The sequence below is a fragment of the Phyllostomus hastatus genome, unplaced genomic scaffold (genome assembly GCF_019186645.2).
Source record: "Phyllostomus hastatus isolate PE091 unplaced genomic scaffold, TTU_PhHast_1.1 phas_scaffold_216, whole genome shotgun sequence".
NCBI lineage: Eukaryota > Metazoa > Chordata > Mammalia > Chiroptera > Phyllostomidae > Phyllostomus > Phyllostomus hastatus.
This window is the reverse complement of record NW_025334018.1, coordinates 8,553,331-8,581,328: the sequence shown is the minus strand read 5'-3', so window position 1 is coordinate 8,581,328 and position 27,998 is coordinate 8,553,331. Positions and strand designations below refer to the sequence as shown.

The following is a 27,998-nucleotide window of genomic DNA, read 5'->3' as shown; positions in this document are numbered from 1 at the left end:
GCGGCCGCGGAGGAGGCCTGGTCCTCCCAGGTCTCCGCACCACGGTGGCAACCGGAGTGGATGCTCACCCACACCCAGAGAACGCGCGCGGGCAGTGCGTGGAGACCAAGCAGGGGCCGTAACCAGGACTGGGGTGGCCAGGCCCGGAGAAACCCATGAAGCGCACCGACAGCGGCTCCTGCTGCTGCCGCGCGTCCGGCTGGGCGCACCACGCGCCTCACTGGTTCGGGGACGTGGCTCGGGCCCCACAGTCCTCGAGGCAGCCTGCCGGCCGGGAAAGGAGGCATCTGGAGCCGGCTGGGAGCTGGGCAGCTGCGGCCGAGGAGGAAGAGACAGCCGCGGCAGCCGAACCCTGGACGAGGTGAGAGGATCGTGGGGACCTCATCCGGAGGCTGCAGACGGCTGTGCACTGGCCCGGAAAACCAAAGGTTCAGGGGCTGGAGACTGCAGCGCTGGGGTGGGGGTAGGGGCGAGAGTTGGTGAGGTTAGGGGGGAGGCCGGGAAGGGGGAGAGATACGGGGGAGTTGCCCAGGTGTGGCGCTGGATTCTGCTGGACTAAAGCTTGGGAAACCCAGCCTCTATCCCAAGATCTTTGTTTTATGTGTTGACACCCACTTTGCTGGTGGAGATGAGGTTAAAGGCCATGCTCACCGGGTCAAGGGAGCGATGAGCACATGATTCAGAAGGGGTGGAAGCATTAGGCATAGCAGAATGAAGGATCACGAAGTGTGCTTGGGTGCACATTTGAAAGGGTACCCACTGCCTTCCCTTACACGCCCCCCTTTAAGAAATATTGTCTTAGCTGCAGACAGCACAGTGGGGTTGGCTATGGTTCTTCTTTTCCTAGGCTACCTTTCCCCTGAAGAGCTGGAGCTCTGCCTGTTGGCTGCTGAGGCCGTGCAGGAGGAGCGCCACCTAAACCCAGTCCCTTCTGCGGCTCTGGCGTGGCAGACTAGACAAATTAGGCCCAAATTCTCTTCGTGTAGCAGCAGCAGGGTGAAAATCTGTCATATACATGTTTGTTTGTTTTTTAAAGAAGAGAGAGTGCTGCTGCTTTTTTTTTTTTAATAAGCATTTTCGTGTCATAGCATCTTTAGCTTACTCTTTTTGGAGAGCTAGTATTCTACAAGGCAACAGTGGTTTCAGTCTCTGAGTGGGATCTGAACAAACCTAACTCATTTCTTTAAGGCTTCAGTGTCCTATGCACAAAGTCAGGGTTAGGATCTTTTGAGTACTAATTACAGAAGTAAATAGTAGTGGACCTGTATTCTGTGTTCAGGACTATGCTTTACTTGTGAACTAGGAATCTGTTTATTCACAGACACTTAATGTATTCATTCATCACACTGTCCACTGTTTGAGAAAATTGAGTCAGATACTCAGTTAACAGTGCTTAAAGTAATCACATCTTTTTTTTTCTTCTTGGTGTCTTTATTTCCATTTTTTAAAATTTAATCTTTATTGTACTTTTCCCATTACCATTTAGTCCCCTTAGACTCCTCTCCACCCAGCAATCACCACACTGTTGTCCATGTCCATGAGCCCTTTTTCCTTTTTGCTCGATCACCTAACCTCCCGCGCCCCAGCTGTCATCTGCTCTCCACCTATGATTCCGTCCCCATTTCCCTTGTTAGTTCAGTTTGCTCATTAGATTTCACATATGAGTGAAATCATAGGGTATTTGCCTTTCTCTGACTGGCTTATTTCACTTAGCATAATGTTCTCCAGGTCCATCCATACTGTGGCAAAGGGTAAGATTTTCTTCTTTTTTATGGCTGAGTAAAGGAATCACATTTCTATTAAGAAGCCCATAGTAAATTACTGCTTTTAAGAAGGAATGAAGCAGTAAGTATTCCTTATTTGACTTTTTATAAGAATTTTGGCTCAAACAAAAGTGTTAGTTTTTTTTTAATGTGTGCCTATGGGGTGTTGAATATTTTTCACAGACTACTTGGAATTTTTTAAATGTGTAAAACAAAAAAATTTAGTTAGATTTTTATTTTAAGTCTTCTTGACTTTAGATTTTATTTAAAGTCTTGAGTATTTTATGTACACTGGAATAAATTCTACTCAAAAGAAGCAAAATTTTAAATACATGATTCTTTGTCTTAAAGGTGTGTGTGTGTGTTTTTTTTTTACTGTCATTAGTAACACAAAGTTTGTAGGATTAGAAAGTCAGTTCTCTAATTGTGGTTTCATTGTTAAAGTAGATAGCACACTTTCATTATTTCCTTAATAGTTATTCCTCTCTCAGAGCCCTGCGTTCATCTCAGCTGATGTAATGCTGACCCTGAAATGCTTTTAAACATCTCAGGAATTCTCAAACATAATTCTCAAATGTCAGTGACTTCACCAAGCCTGATGCTACTCTGACCCTCATTTAAAAAGTAGTTCTCCAGGAATGTGCAGCATACTTTTAAAGAACAAACTGACAGTGACCAGAGGGGAGGTGAGAGGGGATAATGGGGGGAATAGGGGGAAGGGTTTTCAGGAACATCTATAAAGGACACATGGACAAAACCAAGGGGGAATGGGATCAGGGGTGGGACGTTGGGGTGGCTGGGGTCAGGGGGGAGTGGTGGGGAGAAAATGGAGACAACTGTACTTGAACAACAATAAAACATATCTCTCTTAGCTATGGTATTAGATGTCTATGAATCTTAGAGGCTTATATTTGGGAAGGGGTGTTTTTGGTATCCAGTTTTCTAATTTTGGGTCAGGAAAAAATGTAAGAAAGCATATTATCCATATTTGACTTAATTCAATGTTATTCACTGAGCAATGATGGTGGAGGCCAGTGCAAAGCTGGATGCAAAGCTACCCTCAGGTAGCCTGTGTGTAGTTCTAAACTATGTTCCTCTAACTATAGTATGAAGTAAGTGCTATAATAGAAAGATGAACTGAAATACAATAGAAATAAAAAGATCTCTGTAGGGGAAGCTGACTGTCCCAAGAGACCATGCTAGTGGCATTATCTTGGAAATTATGTCAGAATCTGGTCGTTAGCTTGTTGAGTCTGTTTCTCAGACTGATATTAAAACAAATCCACAAGACTAGTATCTGAATCTGGAACGGCCAATTATTAATGTATTATGAGGATTCTAACATCTCAGGGCACTAGAACCTCTTTTGTTATTGCAGTGAGGCTTCTCGGCATATTTGCTGCATTTAGAAGCCAAATTATAACCAAAAGTTTGTTTGTGAAACTTGAAGTAAAACAAGGGGAACTGAGCATTTTAAAAAATTCAGTGGCTTCAAACAGAGTGTCAAGAGATGTAAATGAGTTCTTTCTTCCCTGGATGATGTCATCACTGATCAACTTCTCTTCTCATGTACCTTTTTTCCTGTCTCTGACGGACTAGTATGTTCAACCAGGTGGTAGGAATCCTTGTGTGTATTTCAAGTGTCTGCACATTTCTGAACCAGTTTGTCTTCATTGTAAAGTTTAAATTCCAAATGTCAAGCTTACTTCCCTTAGGTAAAATTCACGATGCGGGTAGAGAAGTGGAATTGGGGCAGCTGCTGTATAATCCCTACTGTTAGATAGGACAAAGGTCTAAAGGTCAGGGGCATTCTTGCTAAATTTTAAAATGAAACCCAGTATTTTGCAGACCAACTAGTTGTAAACAGGACAAGTTTGACAGGAACCCAACCTGATAAGGGTAGCCAACTGCAAAGAAGAAATCAGCATGTAACTGACCAAACTGTATAAGCAATGGATAAGCCTTAACTTCCTGAAGTCAGAGCTTTGGAAAGGAATCCTGTCTTCTTTACTTGCTGCCTGCAAATAAAACTGCCATGCAACAACATCTTATTTGTGAATAGAGCACTGCAAGTGGCGAAGTCTTAATAGTTGTATTCTTTAGTTGCTGAGTAGTGTTTCATTACATGACTATGTCACAATTTGTTTATTAATTTACCAGCTGTTTGTGTTCCCCATTTTTTGGTCTATTACAGATAAAGCTGCTGTGAACAATCATATACAAGTCTTTGTGTGTAGCCTGTGCTTGCATTTCTTTTGGTAAATTTCTAAGTGTAGAATAGTAGGCATATGTTTAACTTCTTAAGAAATTGCCAAACTCTTTGTCAAAGGGATTGTACCTTTTCCATTCTTTCTAGTGATGTATGAAGGTTCCCATTTCTCCACATCCTTGCCAACATTTGTCACTTTTTATTGTTATAGTCATTCTAGTGGGTGTGAAATGGTATCTTATGGTTTTCATTTTAATTTTTCTACTGACTACTGATATTGAATATCATTTCATGTGCTTAAATGCTATCCATATATTTTCAGTGAAGTGTCTGTTGAAATCTTTGGCCCATTTTTTTATTGAGTTGTTTCATTTTTATTGTTAAGTTTAGGAATTCTTTATATATTCTAAATACAAGTTTTTATTATATATGTACTTTGCAAATATTTTCTCTGAGTTCATAGCTTTTCTTTTCATTTTAGCAGCAGTGTCTTTTGAACACCAGAAGTTTTGAAATTTTGCTGAAGTAAATACAAACTATCACATTTTTCTTTTACGGATTTTGCTTTTAGTGTAATGTCTAAGAAACCATTGCTTGACCCAGTGTCACAGAAATATTCTCTTATGTTTCCTTCTAGGAATTTTATAGTTTTACATTTTGGTCTATGATCCATTTTGCATTAACTTTGGTATAAAGTGCAAGTATTGATAAAGATTCATTTTTTGCACGTAGATATTTAATTGTTCCAACATTGTTGAGAAGTCTGTCTTTTCTCTGTATGATTGTCTTGGCACTGTCACTGAAATCAATTGACCATATATAATTAGTCTATCTGAATTTTCTATTCTGTTCCTTTAATCTATTTGTCTAGTACAAAGTTGAATTGAACTAGTGATAGCAAACATATTTGTGTTGTTTCTGATTTTAGGAGAAAGGCTTTCAGATGTTACCTGTAGGTTTTTCATAGTTACCTTTTATCAAATTGAGGAAGTCCCCTTCTATTCATGATTTTCTGAGAGGTTTTATTAGAAATAGATGGTTAATTTTACAAGTGGAGAATACAAACTAATATTCCTCCTCAACATAGATGGATAATTCTTAACAAAATTTTAGCAGATCTAATTCAACAACATAGAAAGGATAGGAGTAAAAGACAGAAAACTGTACTTGAACAACAATTAAAATAAATAAATAAATAAATAAATAAATAAATAAATAAATAAAAGCATTAAAAAATGAAAAAAAAAGAAGAAAGGGTAGGTTAACATGACTAGGTAGGATTTATCCCAGAAACTCAACGTTCATTTTAACATTCTTAAATCAATCAGTGTACTTAACCATATTAACAGAATAAAAAAGGTAGAGGAATCTCAATAGATATAAACATTTACTCCTTTTTAACTTATTTTTTCTTTTTTTCTAAGGAAATCTTTTTAAAAAGATTTTATTTATTTATTTTTAGAGAGGGGAAGAGAGAGAGGAAGAGAAGGTGAGAAATACCGATGTGTGGTTGCCTCTCACATGACCCCTACTGTGGACCTGGCCAGCAACCCAGGCATGTGCCCTAGACTGGGAATGTTGGATTTCCAGAGACCCTTTGGTTTGCATGCTGGCACTCAATCCACTGAGTCACACCAACCAGGGCTAAATTTTATTTTTGAATTAAAGTTCACATTTGATATTATTTTGTATTTGTTTCTGGTGTACAGCATAGTGGTTAGATGAGCATATACTTTAGAAAGTAGTCCCCTCTTGATATTTCAAGTACCCACCTGGTACCACACATAGTTATTATAGTATTATTGACTGTATTCTCTATTCTGTACTTGAAGTCTTAGCTACAGCAGTCAGACAAGAAGAAATAAAAGGCATGCAAATTGGAGAGGAAGAAATAAAACTGTCATTACTTGCAATGACATGATACTGTATATAGAGAACCCTAAAGATTCTACAAAAAAACTGCTAGACCTGATAAATGAATTCAGTAAAGTAGCAGGATACAAAATTAATATTCTGAAATCAGTTGCATTTTTATATGCCAAAAATGAACTATCAAAAAGGGAAACTAAGAAAGCAATCCCATTTATAATTTTATCAAAAATTCCTAGAAATAAATTTAACCATGGAGGTAAAAGATCTGTACTTGGCAAATTATAAGACATGAACAAAAAAACTGAAGAAGATACAAATAAATTGAAGCATATACATCATTAAAGTATCCATAATACCCAAAGCAATTTATAAATTCAATGTAATTCCTGTCAAGTACCATCAATATTTGCTTTATGTATTTAGTGCTCCTACTTGGGTGCATAAATGTTTGTAAGGGTTATATCCTCTTGTTGGATATATCACTATGCAATGTCCTTCTTTGTCTCTTATTATATAGCCTTTGTTTCAAAGTCTATCTTGTCATATAAGAATTGCCACCCAGCGTTTCTTCTTTTTAATTTTCATGTGCATGAAATCTCTTTTTCCATCCCTTTACTTTCAGTCTATGTGTCTTTCACTCTAAATTGGGTTTGTTGTAGATAGCATATATATATATATAGTTCTTGTTTTCTTATCCATTCAGCTATCCTGTGTCTTTTGATTGGTGCATTTAATCCACTTACATTTAAACTGATTATTGATAGGTATGTAGTTATTGCCATTTTATTATTCATAGTAATGTTCTTATTCCCCCCTTCTTAAAGATGTCCCTTTAACATTTCTTGTAATACTAGATTAGTGGTGATGATCTCCTTTAGCTTTTACTTGTCTGGGAAGCTCGTTATCTCTCCTTCAATATTAAATTATAGCTTTGTTGGGTATTCTTATGGGAGTTCCCTTGTAGGTGACTGCCTTTCTTTTGCTGCCTTTAAAATTCTGTCTTCATCTTTTTTAAAAAAATTTTTTTAAAGATTTTATTTATTTATTTTTAAAGAGGGAAGGGAGGGAGAAAGAGAGAGAGAGAAACATCAATGTGTGGTTGCTGGGGGCCGTGGCCTGCAACCCAGGCATGTGCCCTGACTGGGAATCGAATCTGTGGTGCTTTGGTTTGCAGCCCGAGCTCAATCCACTGAGCTACGCCAGCCAGGGCTCTGTCTTCATCTTTAACCTTTGCATTTTAATTATGATATGTCTTGGTATCGGCTTCATTGGGTTCATCTTGTTGGCACTCCCTGCGCCTCCTGGACTTGTATTTCCATTTCCTTTGCCAGGTTAAGGAAGTTTTCTGTTGTTATTCCTTCAGATAGGTTCTCAATCCCTTGCTCTGTCTCTCTTTTCCTTCTGGTATCCCTATGCAAATGTTGTTATGGTTGATATTGTCCAAAAGTTCCCTTAAACTATCCTTGTTTTTTCTCACCCCCCTTTTGCTGTTCTGATTGGGTGCTTTCTGTTACTTGTCTTCCAAACTGCTGATTTGATCTGCTTTATCTAATCTGTTGTTGATTCCTTTTAGTGTATTCTTCACTTTAGTAATTATATTCTTCATTTCTGACTGGTTCTTTTTTATGGTTTCTATGTCCTTTTTTAATGCTTACTATCTCTTCATTGAAGTTTTCACTAAGTTCCTTGAGCTTCTTTATAATCAGGTGTTTTGAATTCTGTATCTGGTGGATTGCTTGCCTCCATTTCATTCAGTTCTTTTTCTGGAGATTTTTCCCGTTCTTTCATCTGGGACCTGTTTCTTTGTCTTCTCATTTTGGCAACCTCCCTGTGTTTGTTTGTATGTATTAGATCTGCTACATCTTCCAGTCTTGGCATGGTGGCCTTGTGCAATAGGTTTCCTGTGGGGCTCAGTGGCACAGTCTCCCTCATCACCTGAGCCAGGTGCTCCAGAATCCTGGAGTGGGTTGTGTGTGCCCTCCTGTTGTAGCTGATTGATGTTGGCATGTAAGTAGGTGCAATTGCCCTAAGGCTGCCTGGCTGTGAGGACTGGCCGCAACCATAGCCTAAGCACTGCTGTGTGGAGAATGACACCATTGAGCGAAATTTTTGTCAGTGGGGCCTAGTGCCAGGACCACCCTTTGGTTGGTTGTGCAGCTACTCGTGTTCTGTTGTGGTTGGAAGCCAGCCACCAGGTCTGTTGGTTCTGGAGCCTCGGGAGGGATTTCAGTGCAAGTCAGTATCAGAAGCTGCCTGTGACTGACCTGTTAGGAGCTACAAAGTGAGTCACAGTTGTAGCTGTCCATGCGGACCTGGGTTTATGTGGTAAAGGCCATGCTGCAAACAGAGTCTGGCTCCCACCACTACTGGGTCTGGGGCAGGTCAGCAAAAGGCACAAGGCATGCTGAGACCCGCCACTGGCTCCTGTAACACTTAGCCGCTGAAAGAGCCTTGGGTGCCTCAGGGGTGGTACTTGAGTTGGGTAGGGCAGGGTCTCAGGGAGTCATGGGGGGAGGTGGTGGGGAGGAGTGTTCACCAAGTTAATGCAGATTAGGATCTGGTGCTAGTGCTGAGCCTGAGGCCACTCAGCAAAAATCTCAGGGTACACTGACCTCAGCCGCCACCTACCTATAGTCCTCAAGGCTCACCATGCTACCGCAGATTCAGACTTGGCCATGTGGAGGGAGGGCTTCACCCAGGAAAATGGTGACTGTCCCCCTAGTCCTTGCCCTGAGGCCACACAACTCAGTTTCTCCCTGTGTGTTTCTGCCTCCCCCTAGCTGGACTGGAACTCCTGGAGAGTTTTTAAGGAAAGACTGCTACACAGCGCTAGGATGGCTGACCACACTGAAAAAGCCTGGGGCAGTACCGGTATTGGGTGGAGCAGTGTCTCAGAGAGTCAGAAGGGTGGAGTGAGTGGAGTTCACCAGGCTAATGCAGATTCAGATTGGGCTGTGTTGGGGATGGCTCAACATGGGAAAGATGTCACCCACCTGCACTGCATTGGAGGGGACCTCAGCAGAGGACAATGGCCGCCATCCCTCCAGTCACTGTCCTGGAGCCACACAACTCAGTTTCTCCCAGTGTGTCTCTGGTGCCACCTCAGCCACTGTCCCTCCACTGAAGCCCGGGGTGAGTGCCTGTGAGAGAGAGTCTGTGTGTGGGCTCTTTAAGAGGACATCTGGGTTTCCAGCAGTCTTCCATTTCACCCAGATGGACAGAATCCCCTCTGAGTTTCACAGCCCGGTGATTTGTGGGCTCCTTTTCCCTGGCACTAGTGCTCTGGGCTGGGGGGCAGGCGTGGGATGAGACCAGGGTGGGTAGGGGGCCAGCCTGTTTCGCATCCCTGCTCTTTCGGCCAGTCTTGACATGGCTTCTCCTTTATGTCCTTAGTTGTAGGACTCCTGTTCAGATAGTCTTCAGATGGTTCTCCAGGTTGATTGGTCTAAAATTCAGTTGTCATTTCATGTGGTCATGGGCAGAGGTGAGCATGAGTGACTTACTCTGCCATCTTGCCCAGAACGCCCATCTTGTATGCTTTACATTTTCTTCCTTTCAATGACCCTAGATTGGCTTTTCCTTAAAAAAACAAACAAACAAACAAACAAAAAAAAACCAAAAAGATAAAAACAACAAGACTTTGATTGCACTTTGACAAAAATGGCCTTGTCTCCAAATTAATATATCAAGTGTGAAATGTCATTTGTTTTCAAATAATCAGCTGCATTACTACAATCTGACCTTGTAGGGATTTGCTCTCCATTTATTGCACAAAATGCCTGCAGGTCAACACAGAGAAATAAATGACCCATTTAAAATAAAAAGAAGTGTGCCTGGACATGACCAAGAATCTATCCAAAAAAAACAGCAGATAGCTCAATATTTAGGTTAATGAAAACAGGTGAATTGCGCATTTCCAAGGAGGATCTGGGACACTCTTCAGATAACAAAGACTTAAAGCAAGCTGGGCTCAGTGCCCAAAGCAACAGGCCCCTGTGTGCAGAGAATGGGGGCTTTTGTTCATGGTACGTGTGCTGTATGTGTACCCACACTTAACCCTGCAGCCTTAGCGCAGAGGAAGTGGACCAAATAAAGAAATGTTAACATGCATGAGTGACCTTACTGTACAAAGAGAAATAAAACCGTATTTTAGCATGCTTTTAGTTTCCATAATACTCCAGTCTATAACATCTCATTGCCTCATTGCTCCATAAACCTTGACTTTGGAACCTTCAACTGAATACTGCAACTAAAATGTACAGCTTTACTATCATCTCAGCAAGAACCTTCTTAATAAATTTTACATATTTTCTAAAAGAAAAATATTTTGGTAGTGATTAAAAGCAAATTTTGGAGAGAGAGTGCTTAGGCAGTAAGTTCTATGGAATGGTCTAACAAAGGTGCTACTTTTCACCCCCTAGATTTCCTGTTGTGCTGCCTTAAATAAGTATTTTAAATTCTTTGTCCTTCTTTACTATTAAGAGGATGCTAGCTTCTTTCTGAATGGTAGACCTGGGTCTCTAACTTGACAACGTGACCTTGGGTTGTAGGAAGGTTCAGGAGTCTCTGCATCTGTTATCTATTGCTGCATAGCAAATTACCCCAAATCTTGGTGGCTGATTAGATCATAAGGTGCCCAGACACTTAGCTAAACATTATTTCTGGGTGAGTCTGTGAGGTGTTTCCAGATGAAATTAGCATCTGAAATCAGTAGACTGAGTAAAGCAGGTGGCCCTCCCCAGGGTGGTGGGCACCATCCAGTCCACTGGGAGCCTAAATGGAACAAAAAGATGGAGGAAGGGAGACTTTGCTCTCTCCGCCTGACTGCTTGAGCTGGAATATCAGTCTTTGGACCGTGGACTGAGACTTACACCATGAACCCTCTTGTCACAACTCCACCATCAGCCTTCCCAGGGTTCCGGTTTCCACACAGCACAACGTGGGGTTTCTCAGCCTCCAGAATTGCATGAGCTAGTCCCTTATAATAAGGAAATCTCTTTCCAACGTGAAGAGTGTGATTACCAGGCATCCCTGGTGGCCATTTTAAGACTTCCTGTCACAATTTGCCTCCATTACCTCAGCTCCTAGAAATTAGATGAACAATAGGATTTTTTTCCGTCCCTTTCTTCCTTCTGTAACAAGGCTGGAACAAGTCAAGCACAGAAATCAGGGACTCAACTAGAGCTGAGGCTGAAGAGTATGCCAAACTATGTATGTCATGTTGGAGACTTCCATCCGTATCCTCAGAACAATAAAATCCCAGACTCTGCTTGTTCAGTCAGCTCTAGCTCTCCAAGCATCTCTGGAAGACACTGCTGGCAGTGACTAGCTTTGGCTGCCTCTTGGATGCCTTAAAGGTAGAAGGGATGAATTTCTGGACAGTGTAACCTGTTTGCAGCACAAGAGGCACCCTGGTTGGGAATCTCTGCCTTAGATGACCTGTTGGAAGACCACCTTGTACAGGGTAGGGCAAGAGTAGGTTTACAGTTGTGAGCACGTGAAACAGAGTTTATTCCTGTGTCATTATTTATCATTATATTATTTTCCATATGAACAACTGTAACCTACTTTTACCCTACCCTGTATATTTAGTTTACAGAGATGGCCCCTAAGCCACTATTAATTTACTAAAGATTGCCCAAGAAAAGGCCCTAGTTGGTGCACCCATTGTCTCTCACGTGCACTACAGTGTAGCTGTACTTGCCACCAAGTTCGAGTGCTTCTAATATAAATGAGCTGAGCTGCACTCAGACTGGTCAGGGCTGGGTAGAGCCAGAAACTGGGGCCATATATGTAGTTAAAGTAACTATTAATACTAATAACAGTAATTATTGATTTTAAATTAGTAGTTTTCACAGTTATTTTTTATTATTGCATTATTTCACTTGTGAAGTAATCATTAAAATGTTATACTTTCAAGGATTAACAGAATTTCAACATATAAAGCATATAAGGAGGTTTTCTTTTCAAATACAGTTTAAGTATCCTTAAAACTACTTAACTGTATTTGAAATGAGAACTTCAAAGGGTACTTAAACTGTATTTGAGAGTAAATGTTTAGATATAAAAAATCTAAATGCCACACTTTATTTGTACTTGCTGATCTGTTATGCTGATTAGATATTATAATAATGCACACGAGCACAAGTTTAGAGATGGAAAAAACAATATGAAGTCAGCTACAGGAGTTGCCCCCTTTCCCTATCCTCCAGGGACACAGTCCAGGACCCTGGTGGATGCCTGAAACCATAGGTAGTACCCTCACTTAATAGTACACTTCTTCCTATGCATACACACAGTTTCCCTTGAAGGAAGCACTTTATGGCTTCTTTGGCATATCTGAATTGCCAGCACCACTGTTCCAGCCCTTGGGGCCATGATTATGTAAAAGAGGGTGATTTGAACTCAAGCACTGGGCGACTGTACTCAGTCAGTCTGATCACTGAAGTGGCATTGTGACTGGCTGGCGAGTGGGGTGTGTATTTATGCAGCATGGATACGCTGGATGAAGGGACGATTCACGTCCTGAACAGGATGGAGTGTGATAGCCTGACATTTCATCACACTACTCATAATGGTGTACAATTTAAAATTTATGAATTGTTTACTTTTGGAATTTTCCCTTTAATTTTTTCAGGCTACAGGTAACTGAAACCATGGAGAGAGAAACTGTGGGCAAGGGAAGGGGCTTACTTACTTAGTTTTGCAAAGCCAGACCAAATGGCAGTCTTTGGCTCAACGGTGATGGAAACTTTGGTTTATCTCCTCCAAATTTGATACCCTTATTTTGCTCAAAACTAGAAGGTTTGACACAGGGCTAGTTTTTCTGAATCGTCAGCTTCAGCTTTTCAGTGGCTGCAGTATTTTTTCCTTTTTCATGCTTTAGGGAAACTGTAAGAGACTTTCCTACATCTTACTGCCCTGCTGTCTGAGCTGGCCCTCAGGACTGCCTTTCTTCCCCCGCCCTCTCAGGGCAGCTCCCGCTTGGTCTGTCCTGGTCTCACCAGCAGAAATTGATGTCAAGGCAGGCCAGAGCAGGACCCGCTCCCTAAAACAGAAGCTGTCAGAAACGGAGCTAAGGAACTACGGTCCTGCTTTCAGCTGGACTGGGCCCTGAGTCACACTTCCGTGAAAGAAAATTGGAGGTAGAGTCTGGCCCTTTGAATGGACTGTCAAGAACCTGGTGAATGGTTCAGCTCTCTGGGCAGTTCCGAGCTGTGACTCCAGTGAACCACCCAGAGGATAGGCTGAAAAAATAGCACAAGGGACCCAGAACTATCAAGGCAGCCTGGCTCTATGAGTCAGATGTAGGTAGAGAGGCAGAAGGCAGGCCTCGGGTTCCTCACCACTAGGAACCAGGCAACATCTGAAGGAAAATGGAAATACTCATTGCCTACAGATGACCTGATGGGTAATATAAGTTGTGAAGCAGGTCAGGTGGAAGACCTTAGCAGGTAGCGTTGGTGGCTGTGATTACTGGGAGGGTTTATGTCCTTTCCAAGGGCCAAGCAGTAACATGATGAGGCCTCCCAGTAGGATAGGTTCTGCCAGCAGGGGGCATCTGTAGATGGTCTTCACTGTCACAAGAGCAGGTTTGGTATTCATGGATTGGCACTTCTTGCCAAAGGAGAGGTTCCAATTTGACCTTGAATTAAGTGGACTCTGCATAAAGAATGTGGCATGGCTGCTTTGATTTCCAGAGCCAGCTGCAGTCCATGTGACTGGAAGACTAAAGGCGAGGCAGATTTGGTTTCTGAGTTATGTGGGCACGTACTTCAAACTGAGAGTTGGGGCTCAGGGTTTTCTTAAAAGGACAGGGTCTTAAAAATCACATTTGAGTAACATTAGCAGCAGCTCATGAGGTACCCTATTCTTACTTCCCCCTTCCCATCACATCCCCTTCTCACCTGTCTCCCCAATGCCCTATAACTCACGGAACTTGCCCCTGAGCTTTGAAACTACTTGGGAAGGAAGTTGGAAGAGCGGGCTTTGGTTTGCAGTCACTTTTGCCTTGTGGTATCTTAAAGGTGCCACCCAATGCCTGGCAGTTCAAAATGCACAGAGATGCTGCTGACAAGGGCAGCAGAACACAACATTAGAAGGTACCAGTGGAGATGCATCTGAAGGTTTGACTCTTATCACCCTCCTGGGATGAACAACCGGGGCCCTGACCAGAATGAAGCAAGTAAGGCACCCACTCCTAGAGTCATGTAAATGTAGGGGCAGACCCTGTTTTTATGAAAAATTTTGGTATTTTCTTCATTGTGAATTTTTGCATTAATTTTTAAACGCTTTTATTTATTTATTTGGAGAGAGAGGGGAAGGGAAGGAGAAAGAGAAGTTGAGAAACATTGATGTGCAAGAGACACATCCATCAGTTGCCTCACGCACACCTCCAGTTGGGGAACTGGCCTACAATCCAGGTGTGTGCCCTGGCCCTGGCTGGGAATCGAATCGGTGGCCTTTTGGTTTGCAGGCTGGTGCTCAATCCACTGAGCCACACCAGCCAAGGTGCATTAATTTTTTAATTAAACTATTGCATTAAAATATCATTCACCTTGACTTCTAAGTTTTTGGCATCCCTTAAATTTTGCACCACAGGGAAATGCTTCACTGGCCTCACCCTAGGTCCAGCCCTGAACCCCTTCACAGTTGAACCAAAATCTTGAGCCATTTGAACAGTCCATCAGCACCAGGACCTTCTGGCCTCATTCTTCTCTCTCTCTCTCTCTCTCTCTCTCTCTCTCTCTCTCTCTCTTCTCTCTCCTGAGAACCTACAATACAGGAGGCAATAATTTTTACAGAGAATGCAATGATTGTTTTCTGTATATCACAACCTCTGATTTAGAGTCAGCTAGTATTTTTGTACCTGTTGTTATATCACAGACCTAGCCTAAAAATGGGATACTTTTGTCCAGTTTAAATATTTTGGCTGAAAAGAATCATAGTGGTGCCCTGGCTGGTGCAGCTCAGTGGATTGAGCATGGGCTGTGAACCATAGAGTCGCAGGTCCGATTCCCAGTCAGGGTACATGCCTGGGTTGCAGGCCATGACCCCCAGCAACCGCACATTGATGTTTCTCTCTCTCTTTCTCCCCCCCTTCCCTCTCTAAAAATAAATGAATAAAAAAGAAAATCTTTTTAAAAAGAATCATAGTGGTTAACGTTGGATGCGTTTGTTTTTTACTGAACTGATACCATCTGGATTGGGATTCACCCATAGTCACTGTATTTACTTGAACTTTGCAAGGATAAAAGACTGTTGAGGTGTCCCCATTTTTGTGTAGGATTGCCAGATGTTTGATACTGAACTCCACAGCTCAAAATTTCAGCTTCTTTCATGCTAAGATGAAAATTAAAATAAAAATGGATACCCTAATGTGGGATTTTTCTCGTTACAATTTTTTCTTCATTGTGTGAGTGTTGTTGAGACTGTATCTCAGTATTTCTGAACCCTTGCCAGCTGAAGAAAGGACAAACAAGCTGTTCTAAACTGCTAAGAAATTGACTTCTAATAGCTCTTAGAGGGGAAGAGAAAATTTGTCTTTGTTTTATATTTCACCTTTGTTTATATTTCACCTAGGAGTTATTTTGATGAGCCCTTTTAGATGTGCAGGTTTGAGCCAAATATCTACCAGGGAAAGCTCCAGATATTTGTTAAATAATTCAATGCAAACATTTCAGCTTCTAATTAATAGTGACAAAAGCTGCTGTGGAAGAGGTGGTACATAATCACAGTAATTCAATCATTTTCATTATTCTTAGGAGATACACACGGAAATATGTAGGGGTGAAGAGTCTGCATCTTACTTTCAAATGGGCCGTCAATAATTGTGAGGGGAGAGAAAATGTGACAAAATGTGAACAATTGGTGAATCAAGTGAAGGATTTACAAGACTTCATTGTACTATTTTTTTTTGCAAATTTTCCATATGCTTAATTTTTTAATTTTTAAGAAACTGATTTGTCATATGAAGCTGATTTTTATATATGAGCACATATATGTGTGTATGTATGTATGTATGTATGTATCTATCTAGATAGATATAGATATATCCTTAAGGTCCAATCTACAGAGGACACAGACGCCAGGGTATCTCAGTGTCTGCCAGAATTTTACATCCAGAGAAACCCATCGTGACTGATCTGGGGACCGGCTAGTATGTGGCAGGATGCAAGAAACAAAGGGAGGAGCCAGAGTTGTATGGCTGCCTTATCCTTAGCAATATGTTTCCTAATTCAGAATCCAGTCTGAGCCCTAAACCAGGATCATGTGCTGCAGTTAGTTATCATCCCTGAGGGTGTTTTGTGTGGCCTAGACTGCCTGAGACATGCTCCTTGGCCTTGGACGGGAACTGCTTGTCCCTTCGTGGAAAATGACTCAGGTTTTAGCAATAGTGCAATCGTCATGAATGCCTGGAAAGCTGTTTGTCAATTTATTCCAGTATTGTTTCTGATTCCAGAAATGTATTTATTAACCTTCACATCAGTTCCTTCAATTTTTAAGGCCCAATGTCCTTGTTCAAAGCAATGAGAATTATCCAGGAATTTCACACAAGTCTTTCTTCACTGCTCTAACCCCACTCCTAGAAATTTACATACCACATTTCTTGCATGACTCCCCCTCCTCCCACACCAGACGCACATAAGTAGTGGGTGTTGAAAGAATGAGGGGGATTGTCTGAGTAAATTACCACCAGCTGTCTGCAGGCTTGGTCATAATTTCTTTCCTTGAGGTTTTTGTTACAGCTGACAGGAGTAGCTAGTGAAGGAGATGGGTCTGAATAAGACACATACAGAGTCCTCAAGACAGTGGGAGAAGGTGAGAGATAGAGAGGGAATGCAAGATGATGGATATACCCACTTTTCTGCCCCTGAAACTCCAGCCAGGTAGTGAGGGAACCAGTTCGTTCAGCTTCCTTGCCAGTGCCTTGGTCTCATGATAAATTAGAGCGCTGAGAAACAGAAAGCCTGGGTCACCGGCCTAGCCCTAGAGAGCAGTTTGGAACAGAAATGACGTTAAAATTCACGTCTTCTATGCAGGGTTGGAATCCTGCCTGGGATCCAAACATAAAAAATAACTATGATTTATTGAATGCTAAAAATGTGCTAGGCAACAAATGAAACACATCATGTGTTATTTGTTCTCACAACTGCCCTGTTAGGTAGTTATTATTATTAACTTTATTTTTAAATGAGGAAGCGAAAATACAGAGTTTACATAACCTATCAAAATAACAGGGCTGGAAATTGACAAAGTTGGGGGAGGGGGATTCGACCCAAGTCTCTCACTCCAGAGCCAGAAATCTTAACCACGTGTAATGCCTGTCACTGACAGCAGCTACACAGTGTGGCTCTTTTGGATGAACCTGGCCCTAGATGGTCACTCAGAGGAGGCTGGAAACATCTCTTCTTCTAACAGTGAAAATTCAAATTGTCAAATAAAACACGATCTTTTGCAATGCTAATATGTGATAAAGTTTTGTATTACTAGCACCATGCAGGACTCTTACTCAGATGCTACCTTCTTTACGAAACCTTCTCTGGTCAGGTTTCATTAATCGTTTCCTCCTCTGTGCTCCTCTCTGCACCTTTATTGTAGCTCTTACACAATCTGATTTGTATTACGGTTTGATGAATGTCTGTCTGACTTTCCACGCTAGACTTTAAATATGTAACATGATGCTTAGGATATGCGTCCTGTTTGAACTAATGTGGAATTGAATGAACTTAAGGTAACCAAATTGCCCCTGAGCTTAATTAACTTGTGGGAATAAATTAAGTTCCATTAGCACTAGCTACCTCTGAAGTCTCGCCTGTTCATTTAGGAAATGAAGTCTTTTACAAAGCCTCCTTTGCCACACAGGTATTTTTGCTTATCCCAGGGATATTTCCCAATACCTCAGAAACTGCACTTGGTTCTGATCTCTGTGGCTCTGAAGCACAGCTGCCACTTCGCCTGCTATGTATGTCATCAGAGTCACACAACCTCCTAGCCCCTTCCCTGCTCTAGTGACTGAAGTGCAGATCCTTCAGTTCACCTACGTCCATACCGCCTTGTCTCCTAGGTTACTTGCATGGCCTGGATAACCAGGCACAGCCATCTGAGCCTCATTTTGCCAATTAGGTTCCTCTGTTGTACTAATAATACATACAGATCACAGATTTGAATTCATGACTCTATTGGACAGTTTTTTACTGTCTGAAACTCAAGTTATATTATATGTGGGAACCTGCTTCTCTTACTTGCCTGTCATTTAGTCTCTTTAAGACCCTGTTTTCTCATTTATAGAAGAGGGTTGCCTCCCTGGGATGTGCTCTTAATGCTGCTTGGTTTCTCTTCATTGCACTTACCGCCATCTGGCATATTGTAGTTATTTCTTTCTTTACTGTCTCTCTGTATCAGTAGACAGTGAACTCCATGAAAAAAAGGGTCTTTGCTGCTTTCTTAAACCGCTGTAGTATATAGATTAGTGCCTGACACACAACGGCCCTCAGTATATACACATTCTGAATGAATAAATGAATGAGATAATGTATCAGAATTCTTGTGTACATTAGAAGGCATTGGTCCAGTTGTCTATTTCTGCGTAATTATGTACTTAAAAACTCAGTGGCTTCAACCAACAACCATTTTATTACATCTTACAGTTTTGTGGGTCAGGAATTTGGACAGGTCTCAGCGGAGCAACTCGTCTGCTTCATGTGGTGCTGACCGGGCCACTAGGTATTCAGCTGAATGCTGTCTCGGAGGTCCCAGGACGACTTCACTCACGATCAGGCGGAGAATGCGAGCGATGCCTGACGCCTTCCTGTAGACAGCTGGACTGTATTTCACAAGTGGTTTCAGGGCCTCTCCTCAGGGTCTCTCCAGTAAAGTGCTTGGACTTCTTTTGTTCTCAGCTCAGCGTGAGACCCAGTTGGGAGCTGCAAGGCTTCTTATGACTCAGCCTCAGGATTTATGGCCTAGCAGTGCATGCCGTTGGTCAAGCAACTCACCAAAATGAGCCTTGATTCAAGGGGTGGAGACCCCAAGTCTCATCGGGAGAAGTAGAAAAGAATTTTCAACCATCTCTAATCTACCACATTCCTCTAGCTTTTGACCATAAACATCATCACTTATATTATTCCCTCCCAGAACCCTGGAGTTTCATAACATTTACTGAGTCAGATCAGAAGTTCAGAATATTACCATCTAAATCAAGTTCAGGTGAAGATAGGCTCCTGGGGTACAGCTCCTTAAGCAGGTTCCTCTTGATCTGAGGGCCTCTCGGTCTGCCCTCCGGGCTCCGGGTGTCATTCTCTGAGTCAGTCTTTGTTTTCCAGAAGAAATGGGACTTGTTTGCAGTCCGACAACTTTCTCATCCTGCTTCCTCTCAGTGGCAGGTTGAGGGCCCAAAGGCAGTTTTTCCTTCTGCTCTGTCGAATCCCTTGCAGCCCATGCTGATACAATTTGCTGAAAAACTTTGAAGGCATCTTTCGTACAAATTTATAATCAATTCCTCTAGACAAAAGCCATACCCACACTTCATTCTGAGACAAACTCTTCTCTACCTTAGGCTGCCTGTGAGGCTGCTGGAGGATCATGGGTCCTTAAATCTCGGCTCTTTTGTCTCCTGGAGAGGCACACGCTTCAGATTCTTACAAGACTTTCAGTTTAACTGAAATGATATATGAGGCAACACCTTAAGGCTTTTTGAGTTCTTACCCATCAGTCTAACAGTTACATCTTAGATTTGATTTTTGTCCTGAAATGACAGTTGACCCTTGAACAATGTGGGTGTTGGGATTGCCAGCCCCCCACTCAGTCAAAACTCCATGTATAACTTTGACCCCCCAAAACTTAACTATTAACAGTCTACTATTGACTGGAAGCCTTACTAATAACATAAACAATCAACATATTTCTTTTTGTTATATGTATGATATACTATATGCTTATAAACTAAGCTAAGGAAAAGAAAATGTTTTAAGAAAATCATAGGGAAGAGAAAATGCTTGTGTAGTACTATATTGTTCTCTCTACATCTTTATTTTATTTTTAAATTACAGTTTACAGTAAATATTATTTTATTCATTTCAAGTGTATAGCATAATGGTTAGATAATTATATAATTTATAAAGTGATCCCCTCAATAGTTCTAGTATCTACCTGGTATCACTCATAGTTATTACATATTATTAATTATATTTCCTACACTGTACTTTATGTCACTGTGATTACTTTGTAAGTACCAGTTTGTACTTCTTAATCCATTCCCCTTTTCACCCAGCCCCACAAACCCTCCTCCTATCTGGCAGCCCACAGTTTTGTTCTCTGTATCTATCAGTCTGTTTCTGTTTGGGATGTTTGTTTATTTCATTCTTTTCGAATCCACATGTAAGTGAAATCATGTGGTACTTGTCTTTCTCTGCTGACTTATTTCACTTAGCATAATACCTGCTAGGTCCATCCATGTTGTGCCCAAATGTTTGGGTTTCATTCTTTTTATAGATCACTAGTATTCCATTTTATACACATACCACCTCTTCTTTATCCACTGGTCTATTGGTGGGCACTTGGGCTGCTTCCATGTCTTGACCCTTGTAAATACAGCTGCAATGAACATAGGGGTGCATATATTTTTTTGAATTAGTGTTTTGGATTTCTTTAGATATATACTGAGAAGTGGATTTACTGGGTCATAAAGTAGTTTTAATATTTTGAAGAAACTTTATACTATTTTCTGTAGTGGCTACACCAACAGTACATGAGGATTCTCTTTCCTCCATACCATTGCCAACACATATCTGTTGATTTGTTGGTGATAGCTATTCTGACAGGTATGAAGTAATATCTCATTGTGGTTTTAATTTACATTTCTCCGATGACAAGTAACATTGAACATCTTTTTGTGTATCTATTGGCCATCTGCATGTCCTCTTTGGAGAATTATCTATTTAACTCCTCTGCCCATTTTTAAATTGGATTATTTGATTTTTTGATATTGAGTTGTAAATTTTGGATATTAGCCCCTTATTAGATGTACCATTTGGTGAATATCTTCCCCCATTTAGTAGGTTGTCTTTTCTTTTTGTTGATGGTTTCCTGTGCTATGCAAAAACTTTTTAGTTTGATGTAGTCCCATTTTTTTTTATTTTTCCTTTTGTTTTCCTTGTCTGGGGAAATAAAAAATATTACTAAGAGCAATGTCACAGATTTTACTGCCTGTGTTTTCTTCTAGAAATTTTCTGGTTTTGAGTCTTACATTTGAGTCTTTAATTCATTTTGAGTTTATTCTTGTACATGATGTAAGAAGGTAGTCTATTTCATTTTTTTGCATGTATCTGTCAAATTTTCCCAACACCATTTATTGAATAGGCTTTCTTTATCCTATTGTACAATATGTTTTTACCTCCTTTATCATATATTAGTTGACCAGAGAGGTGTGGGTTTATTTCTGAGCTCTCTATTCTGTTCCATTGATCTATGTATCTGTTTTTATGCCAATACCAGGCTGTTTTGATTAGTATAGCCTTATAGTATAGTTGGATATCAAGAAGCATGATACTTCCAACTTTGTACTTATTTCTTGTAGTTTCATATCAAGTTTTGAATCATTTGTTATACTTCTGTGAAAAATGCCATTGGTATTTTGATGGGGATTGTATTATAGCTATAGATTGTTTTGGGTAGTAAGGACATTTTAACAATATTAATTATTCATATCCATGAGCATGAAATATGCTTCTATTTACTTGTATCTTCTCCCGTTTTTTTTTTCTTCAGCACCTTATAATTTTCCAAGTACAAGTCTTTTACATTTTTGGTTAAATTGATTCCTAGGTATTTTATTATGTTTTGTATGCAACTGTGAATGGAATTGTTTTCTTAGTTTCCCTTTCTGATAGTTTATTATTAGTGTATATAAATGCAACTGATTTCTGAATACTAATTTTGTATCCTGCTACTTTACTGAATTCACATATCACTTCTAGTAGTTTTTTTGGTGGATCTTTAAGATTCTTGCTATATACTATCATGTTATCTGCAACAGTGGCAGATTTATTTCTTCCTTTCCCAGTTTGGATATTTTTTTTCTCTCTCTTGTCTGATTGCTGTGACTAGGACTTCCAGTACTATGTTGAGTAAAAATGGTGAAAGTGGACAACTCTCTCTTGTTCCTGATCTTAAGGGAAAGGCTTTTTAGCTTTTTCCCTGTTGTGTATGATGTCAGCTGTGGGTTTGTCATACATGGCCTTTATTATGTTGAGGTATGTTCCCTCTATTCACACTTTGCTGAGAGTTTTTATCATAAATGGATGCTGCATTTTGTCAAATGTTTTTTCTGCATCTATTGATGTTACCATATGACTTTCATTCTTTAATTAAGTGGTGTTAATTGATTTGTGGCTATTAAATCAACCTTGCATTCCAGGGATAAATCCCATTTGATCATAGTATATGATCTTTTTAATGTATTGCTGAATTTGCTTTGTAATATTTTGTTGAGGATTTTTGCATCTATGTTTATGAGGGATATTAACCTATAATTTTCTTTTTTTTATAATGTTTTTATCTGGTTTTGGAATCAAAATAATGCTGGCCTTGAAAAATGAGATTGGGGGCCTTCCCTTTTCTTAAATATTTTGGAATAGTTTGAGAAGGACAGGTGTTAGTTCTTCTCTGAATGGTGAAATCACCTGTGAAGCCACCCAGTCCAGGACTTTTGTTGGGAGGGTTTTTTTGGTTTTTGTTTATTTCAACAGAAAGGGAGAGGGGAAGAGAGAAAGGGAAGGAGAAAGGGAGGGAAGGAGACAGACAGACATCAATTTGCTTGATTCTTGTATGTGTCCTAACTGGGGATCAAACCTGCAACCTTGGTGTATTGAGATGATGCTCTGACCAACTGAGCTATCTGGTCAGGGCTGTTGGGAATTCTTTGATTACTGATTTAACTTTGTTGGTGGTAACCAGTCTCTATAGATTTTCTGTTTCTTCTTGATTTAGTCTTGGAAGATTGTACTTGTATATTTCTAGAAATTTATTTATTTATTCTAGATTACCCAATTTGTTGGCTTACAAGTATTCTTAGTAATTTCTTATAATCCTTTGTATGGTTATAATTCTGTGGTATAAGTGGTCACTTCTCCTCTTTCCTTTCTGATTTTATTTATTTGGATTCTCTTTTTTTCTTGATGAGTCTGGTTAAACTTTTACCAATCTTGTATATCTTTGCAAAGTACCAGCTCTTGGTTTCATTGATTTTTTGTGTTGTTTTCTAGACCCTACTTTGTTTATTTCCTCTTTAATATTTATATTTCCTTTCTTCTCTTCTGGGGCTTTGTTTGTTATTCTTTTTAAAAAATTTTTTTCTAAATCCTTGAGGTATAAGTTTACATTGTTTATTTGAGTTTTTGTTTTTTTCTTGAAGTAGGCCTGTATTGCTATGAATTTCCCTCTTCGGACTGCTTTTTCTGTGTACCATAGATTTTGGGTTGTTGTGTTCTACCTTTCCTCTCAAGGTATCTTTTGATTTTTCTTGATCTCACTGTTAACCTATGTTCACTAGCATGTTAATTTAGCCTACAGGTGTTTGTGAGCTTTTCAATTTTTTCCTTGTAATTGATTTCTGGCTTTACCCCATCATGGTTGGAGGAGATGCTTGATAGGGTATCAGTCTTCTTATATTTATTGTATTGAGACTTGTTTGTGACCTATTCTGGAAAATGTTCCATGTGCACTTGGAAAGAATATATATTTTGCTGCTTTGAGGTGACAAGCTCTAAAAATATAAATTAAATCCATTTGGCCTAATGTGTCATTTAAGGCCTCTGTTTCCTCATTGATTTTCTGTTTTGAAGATCTATCCAAAGATATTAATGGGATGTTAAAGCCCCCTACTATGACTGTATTACTTACTGTTGATCTCTCCCTATATGTCCATCAACATTTGCTTTGTATTTTTAAGTGCTCCTATGTTAGGAATATAAATGTTTGCAATGGTTATATTTTCTTGTTGAATTGAACCTTTTTTCACTATGTAATATTCTTCTTTATCTCTTTTTCAGCCATTGTTTTAAAGTCTGTTTTGTCTGATATAAGTATTGCTACCTCACCTTTTGTTTATTTCCATGTGCATGAAATAATCTTTTTCCACCTCTTTGTCTGTTTTTGCCTTTCTATCTAAAGTGGCTGTCTTATAGACAGCAAGTATACAGGTCTTGTTTTCTTATTCATTTAGCTATACTATGTCTTTTGATTAGAGCATTTAATCCATTTACATTTTAAGTGATTATTGATAGGTATGTATGTGGTTGTTGCCACTCTATTATTCATATTTATGTTCCCCTCGACTTCTTCTTTTTAAAGATGCTTGACATTTCTTGTAATATTCTTTTGGTGGTGAGGAACTCCTTTGGCTTTCTCTTGCCCAGGAAGTTCTTTATCTCTTTTTCAATTTTAAGTGGTAACCTTGCTGGATAGAGTAGTCTTGGTTGTAGTCCATTGCTTTTCATGCTTTGAATATTTTATTCCTGTTACTTTAGGCCTGAAATGTTTCTGTTAAGAAATCAACTGACAGTCGTATAGGAGCTCCCTTGTAGGTAGCTGTCTTTCCCTTCCTGTTTTTAAAATTCTCTCTTTGTAACCTTTGACATTTTAATTATGGTGTATCTTGGTGTGGGCCTCTTCAGGTTCATCTTGTTTGGGACTCTCTCCACTTACTAGACTTGTATGTCTATTTCCTTTAACAGGTTATGGAAGTTTTAAGGCATTTTTTTCTTCAGATAGGTTCTCAATCACTTGTTCTGTTTCTCTTCTTCTGGTACCCCTATGATTCAGATGTTGCTTATGTGTGGGGGGCTCAACCTGCAGGCCCCCCAATCCCCCCGGCCACCACAGATGAGAATAGGTCTACCAAGACATGATATGCTTGGGGAGGAAAGGTGGCCGATCTGTCAAAGGAGAAGGGCCAAGAGCCTTTTCCTCAATGGTTTTATTGGGTTCATTTGCACAAGAATTCAGTTAAAGCTCATTAATCATTGACAGGAGGAAGGATCAAACAATAGATAACAAAGAACTCTGAGGGCCTATTTTGAGTAAGGGTCAGATAGCTAAAGAGCTGTAGAACTATGAGGAACAAACTTACTTCTTGCTTAGATCCTTATCATTTAATTGAGAGCATTCTAAACAAAGCAGGTTTCACAGGATTTTGAATATTCTTTCTTAGGCCTGGTCACCCGGGGAATCCGCCCTTTCCAGTACAGGGCTGCACCACCCTCTGTCATTATTTCAGGCTTAGGTAGAGCAAGGGAAGTAAGGCAGCCAAGAGATTAGATTTCTTGCAGACAACGAGGACTCAGGCAATGTCAAAGCTGAGAGGCGAGGGTACATCACCCCCTTTTGCTGTAGCCCCCAAAGTCTTTACTTGGGGGCCTCCCATGTGATCATGCCTGTCTTACATTGTTCCCCCCTTGGGGAATCTTATCTGTCATTGGCTAACCGACCAAGCATTGGGGGCCAGGCAGGGTGAAGTAAAAGGAGCAGAAGTGGTGCTCCTGCCAGGGAAATAAGCTTTTGTCTCCTTGATGGCCTACAGTCCAAAGTCTTTCCCTCAGCCTTAGCCTTGGCAGTGGTTACAGCTTCTGATACCAGGCAGGGCAGTTCCCAACAGTTGCTGTGGTTGATGTTGCCCCAGAAGTCCCTTAAATTCTTCTCATTTAAAAAAAAATTTTTTTTTTCCTTTTCCAATTAGTTTTTTTTCTGCTACTTCATTTTCCAAATTGCTAACTTGATCCTCTGCTTCATCTAATCTGCTGTTGATTCCTCTTATAATATTCTTTAGTTCAGTTATTGTATTCTTCATTTGAGTGTTTTCTTATGCTTTCTATGTTCTTTTTTATGCTTACTATCTTTGTTTTGAATTTCTCATTGAGTTCATCTATTCTTCCTGTTAGTTCTTTATAACCAGTGTTTTGAACTCTGGTAGATTGCTTGCATTTCATTTAGTTCTTTAGCTGGAGACTTCTCATATTTTTTTCATTTGGAACATATTTCTTTGTCTCATTTTGGCTGCCTCTCTGTGTTTATTTTGGTGTTTTACTTAGATCTGCTATAGCTCCAGTGTTGGCAGTGTGGCCTTACTTATGTAGTAGACATTCTCTGGGGCCCAGTGGCAGAGTCTTCTGAGCACCTGAGCCAGGTGCTCCAGGAGTATCCCTAATGTGGGTTGTGAATGCTCCCATGTTGTAGTAGAGGCTTCGGTGCTGTTGGCATGTCACTAGGTGGGATTGACCCTCAGGCTGACTGTCTATGAGTACTGGCTATGATCATAGTGTATGAGCTGCTGTGTAGGGGCTGATACCATCAAGTAGGATTCTTCCCAGTGGGGTCTGGTGCCTGCTGAAACTACCCTTTGGGTGTGGCACTAGTGGAGCTAATTGAGTTATGTTGTACACAGAAGTTATGTTGTATGTTAATTGAGTTATGTTGTATACAGAAGCCAGCCACCAGGTATGTTGGTTCTGGGGCCTGTTGGGAGGGACCCCATTGCAAGTCAATGTCACACTGCCTGTGCCTGGCTTGGGACTTCTGTTAGGAGCTACAGAGCAATCTGAGGTTGGTTGCTGCCTGTGCTGGGCCTGGATGCACACAAGAGGGGCACACTGTGAACTGAGGCTGACTTCCACCAGTACCGGGCCTTGCAGGCCAGCAAAAGTTTCAAGACATCCCAAGACCTGCCACCACCTCATAGGCTACTTGTAAGGCTCAGCTGCTGAAAGATCCTTGGGTGGTACACAAGTTGGGTGATATAAGGGCTCAGGGAGTCACCAGGGGCAAATGGTATTCACCAGGTTAATATAGGTTTATATCTAGTGCCAGTGCTGGGCCTGAGGCTACTCAGCAAAAGTCTCAGGGTACACCAAGGCCAGCGGCATTTGCCTGGGGCCTGCAGACCTTTGCAGTAGGGTGGGGTCTTAGGGAGTTGTTAGGCTGGAGTTAGTGGAGTTCACCAGGCTAGTACAGATTCAGATCTGGTCATGTAGAGCAAGAAACAATAGTGGTCCTCCCTCCAGCCCTTGTCTTGATGCCATACAACTCAGTTTCTCCCTTTATGTCTCTCACACCCCTGAGCTTGATGGAATCCCTGGAGACTTTTTAGGAAAGACTGCAATGCGGGCCCAGGCAGGTTGCTTCTGAAAGAGCCTTGGGCCGTGTGCGAGTTCGGTCAGGCAGAGTCTCAGGAAGTCATCAGGGTGGAGCTAGTGGAGTTCACCATACTAAAGCAGATCCAGATTTCTACCTGTAGAGTGGGGGCCCTGCATGCAGGAAAGATGGTACCCCTAGGCCTGTAGGAGCAGGGCTCAAAACAGGCACAGTGGCAGCGGTTCCTTCAGCCCTGGCCCTGAAGCCACACAGTTCAGTTTCTCCCTGTATGTTTCAGGCAACTTACAAGTTTGACAGGAATCCCTGGAGAGGTTTTTAAGAAAAGCTTCGAAGCAGGTCCAGGCTGGTTGGTGCTAAGAGAGCCTTGGGCCATGGGCTAGTTGAGTAAGGCGGGATCTTAGGGAGTCATCAGGGTGGAGCTAGTGGAGCTCACCAAGCTAATGCAGATTCAGATTTGCCCGTGTGGGAGGAGGGCTCTCCACACAGGAAAGATGGCACCATCCCTCCACCCCTCACTTCCAAGCTGCGCAACTCAGTTTCTCCCTGTATACCTCCGGCATCCCCTGAGCTGCCTTTTCTCCACCAGAGCCCAAGGTCAGTGCCTGTGTGTGAGTTTGTGTGCTGGCCCTTTAAGAGGACACCTGTGGTTTCAGCAACCTTCCATCCCACCCCTGTGGATGGAATCGTGCTGATTTTCACAGCCAGATGTTATGCGGGCTCCTCTTCCCAGCACTGGTGCTCTGGGCTGGGAAGCTGGGTATGGGGCTGAGACTCCTTGTTCCTCAGTGGGGAGTGGTGGCAGGGGAGAATCCCTGCAGCTGAGATATTTCTCTGGATTCTCAACTACGTGTGGGAATGGGGCCAACCCCTTTTGTGTCTCTGCCTCTCCGACCAGTCTTGGCATGGCTTCTTCTTTATATGCTTAATTATAACATTTATGATCAGCCAGTCTTCAGATGGTTATCCAGGTTGAGTGTTCTATAATCTAGTTGTAATTTTGATGTGGT

At 41.1% G+C, this 27,998-nt stretch overlaps 1 protein-coding gene across 7 annotated transcripts in view; it reads left to right on the top strand.

Annotated features, from left to right (window-relative positions):
* The first annotated feature begins 340 nt into the window (after positions 1 to 340).
* Positions 341 to 27,998, top strand: part of LOC123833467 (phosphodiesterase 4D interacting protein) — a 202,492-nt gene continuing 174,834 nt past the window's right edge. For 4 of the 7 annotated variants that reach the window (XM_045861703.1, XM_045861702.1, XM_045861696.1 and 1 more), the window contains exon 1: positions 345 to 361. The gene's annotated coding sequence lies outside the window, so the exon portion shown is untranslated. Of the gene's footprint in view, positions 362 to 27,998 lie in introns of all 7 variants that reach the window. The other 3 variants (XM_045861704.1, XM_045861697.1, XM_045861699.1) reach the window with 2 other exon arrangements.